This window comes from Cucumis sativus, chromosome 6 (genome assembly GCF_000004075.3).
Source record: "Cucumis sativus cultivar 9930 chromosome 6, Cucumber_9930_V3, whole genome shotgun sequence".
Taxonomy (NCBI): Eukaryota; Viridiplantae; Streptophyta; class Magnoliopsida; order Cucurbitales; family Cucurbitaceae; genus Cucumis; species Cucumis sativus.
Window position 1 is genome coordinate 16,046,210 of NC_026660.2, and position 3,779 is coordinate 16,049,988.

General features: G+C 32.3%; 1 long non-coding RNA gene across 2 annotated transcripts; it reads right to left on the reverse strand.

Moving 5' to 3' along the window:
- Nucleotides 1–532: 532 nt before the first annotated feature.
- Nucleotides 533–2,294, reverse strand: LOC116404375. 2 transcript variants are annotated; one of them, XR_004217224.1, is made up of 4 exons: nucleotides 2,199–2,294; nucleotides 1,824–2,114; nucleotides 1,564–1,626; nucleotides 533–1,137 (listed from the first exon to the last, which is right to left on the reverse strand). It is a non-coding gene; the product is annotated as an uncharacterized LOC116404375 (long non-coding RNA). The 2 variants fall into 2 exon arrangements; XR_004217223.1 differs by lacking the exon at nucleotides 2,199–2,294 and having other exon boundaries at nucleotides 534–1,137; nucleotides 1,824–2,194.
- Between the last annotated feature and the right edge of the window lie 1,485 nt (nucleotides 2,295–3,779).

Genomic DNA, 3,779 nt, shown 5'->3' on the forward strand with positions numbered 1-3,779 from the left:
AAAATACACTTTTCCACACTTTCATAATACTACAAAAATACACATATCAATCAAGTAAATAATATGTAAAGTATTAAAGTATGTGTACAACAAATTCCTCCACTAATACACACTTTCCACATAGTACTACAACAAATACACTCTAAAGTCAACACCTAAAACACTACAATACAACACTTATTCATAAACTACTACAAGCAGAAAACCTCAAAATTAAAGTATGTACAACAAGTAGTACTAGAATCTCGTAGCTTATATATTAAAACAATTAGTATTAGTACTAGTAACTTATATACTACAAAAAAAGTGTAAAAGCTTACACAAATCGGCTAACAAAGCTTGCATATTTTGTTCGAATCTCGTCAATCTCCTCTTGCGTATATGCACTTTTTTGTATTAAACTACGTAAAAAGAAAGGTATGAAAAGAATAAGTTTAGATAATTTATGTAATTTGTAACATATAAAAAGTGAAAGTAGAAACTTACAAGGCTAGTGATGGGAGTACAAGAAATATGCACGATTTCATGTATATACTTTTGGACATAATACCCACACCCAACCGAATCCAATTGACGAGGACACTGCATGTATATAAATTACATACAAATTATTCTTATGTTTCATTGAAAATAATTATGTGTCAATGCAAATTACCTTTATAGGTTTCCATTTCGGATTTGACCGATAATGTTGTAAATCATGCTTAGCTTGCCATGTTTTTAATCCTCTATACATTTGGAAACATTAGAATTAGAAGACAATGAAGTCAAATAAGAAGTAAATCATAAGTCACATTTATGACTCCATGGATGTCTTCGTTAACTTTACTTCGAAGAGAGTCCAAAACATAAACACAGTTCTCTCGAAGATCGATGACATGCAACATCCAATGAAAACTACAATAAACATCTTCAATGTGAGTATACATTTAACCTCAATGAAAAACATAATAATGTGTTAATCTTATTTATTTACCCAGTATTATACGGAATTAGAACTATTTGTTCCAAGGTAGCCACTTCTAACTGGTTGGCAAAATTTCTGGATCGGAGATCACGATCCTTGATATGTGATGTTATTTTTGCTTGGTCATAACAAAAAACTTGCTTCCACAATCACATTCATCCCAAAGATATCTAAGTAAAAGCAACCTTAGTTAAAAAGGAACAAAATAAATAGCTATAGTATTGGACATAAAGATGAGTAAAAGATGTTTACTTACGTAATGTATGCTAGGATGCACATATAGCCTATTTCTACCATGCCGCAATAATGGAGCAAGTCCTAACGAGCTAAATAAATGAATTTGTTTTTACCGAATATTAGCTCGTTCATTAGGATGCGAACCATATCTACATCCTTCATATTGTTCACGACATGTCCATATAAGAGCTTAATGGTTCCATTAACATTTATGTAATTTGAAGAATACAGAACATCCTTTGGGGTTGAATGCTCCAAGCACAAACAAAATAATATCAAAACCTAAAATACAATCACAAATAAATATCAAAGCTTCAATAGCACATAAACAAGTCAACGAGGTCATTCAACAATATTACCTAATGCTTGATTTAAAGTCTCTATCTTGCCCTTCACTGGAATAGGTAAACTACAATCTCCTCCTGTGAGCAAGTCCACCAAGATTTTAACATTGGGACCACCATTGCTATCATCAAGTACGGTTGCTATTGCAACAATATTATTAATCATTCCTATAGCCAATTTGCACGGTGTTTACTTTACAAGTATTAAAAGCATCATTAAGAACAATTTATCCTATAAACATTAAAGTTTTAAAAGTGACAACAAAGTTAATTACCTTCACTTCTTCGTTCATAGGTGTGTTGCCCAAATCCTCATCGGCATAGAGATCTATGTTAACACTTCTGATGGACGATCTCAAGTGATTATGACCCTTTTTGTAACTTTTGCTTTTTGAGTCATCTTCTACAACTTGAGAACTTGCAATTTTCTCTTTCCCTTTCACTGTCTTGAAATATAGTGATTGAGAGACAAAACCACCCATGCCACGTACACGTCCACCATGCTCCTTAGAGCCCAATGACTCAGTCAATATGTCCTCATCTCTATGTGTTTCAGCTAATGCATCCTATAGAACAATACAAGTATTCATCATTAACTAAGTTAACAAAAGATTAAATATTGTATATAAGTAAATCGCAAGCAAACTTACGATTCGAGAGACACAATCTCGAGTAGCATCATCAAAATAATCATTGTTTTTTCCTTTTCTTGCTTCTTTCCAAAGAGTTGAACGATAGGAAAGATCACACGTTATATTATGCAACCAAAGATATATATTTAATTAGCATAAACATATTAAGATAAATTATTTCATTCAATTAGAAATACTTACTAATTCTTCGGCAGGATTTTCATATCCCTTACTAGCAATGTGATGATTGTATATGCATTTTGATCTTCTTTCCCTTTGAATACGACTATAATCCTATACAAAAAATTAGTTTGTAGTTACATGCCAAACCAGCATTAAAGTTAACATGTAATTAAATTTATTTACCTCACATTCTTCAGTCAGTCTAGCGTCCACAAAGGATTTCCAATCTTCTTGATTAATATGAGAATAGATCTTAGGAGGAAACTACAAACATGATGGTTGATCCTTAAACGGAAGTATATACAGAAGAGTTAACGTAGTTTTGAAAGTTCGGTACTTTCTTGATGCAGACATTAGGATAGAATGTCTAACATTGGGATGTAACTCAAACGACATCTACACAAGAAAAAAGAAAAAAATATTTAGACTTAGGGAAATCAAATTACATTGTAAGAAAAACGTAATTATCTTTCAACCGATATATTATAGAATTCATACCGATATACAATCGTAGATTTTATCTTTCAACTCATTCGAAACTTGTTTCCAAGATTTGTATGTGATAGGAATCTGCTGTCGAACACACACACCAATGTAACTTTGAATTTTCTTAGATATAGCTCTTACAAGTTGCCCATGTTCATTAAATTGAACGGGCAACCGTTGCCCATAATTTCTTACATGCTAACTCTGGCATAGTCGTTGGGCCACATGACACGAATAATTTGTTTCTTGCTTTGGGAATCATTTTTCTTTCATCCTCACTTAAGTATGTGACTCCTCCATCTATGAATCTGCAAAAAAAAAACATATATGTATTAGTAAGCACGTTAGTGAGCAAAGTAAGTGATGTAATTCAAAGTTGGATTGATTTTTCAAAATAATTCTCTGCCAATAATGGCTAAGATAAGGGGTATTTATTGAGAATTTGTAAGTAGTTACAATTAGTTGAAATAACTGTTTATGAAACAGCCTTAACTGTTAAACAGTTTAACTGTTTAAACTGTTTTACTAACTAACTACAGCTGTTTAACCATAGCTTTATTCTATATTACATCATTCCACCCCCTTAGCATCAAACTCGTCCCGAGTTTGTCATGAAAGTTGAAATCCATATGGTGCAATGGAGTATGACCAAACCAACCTTCTACATTTTGGACAAAAATATTGTGATCGAAGGGATAAAATCGAGACAAAAAATCAAATATGGCCACTAAAAGATGAATCTCTCCATCGGCCATAAACCCAAAAGAGACGTTCCCTTCAATCTCATTTAAAGCCGTCTTCAAAGAATCAATTTCAAAAGAATAAACTTTTGAAGAAAATCCTTCGTTAATCTTTTTCGTTATAGGGAGTAAGACTACCTTTCTTCCCATCCATTGAAACTCATATGTATTTTCTCTCCCTTTGTGTAAT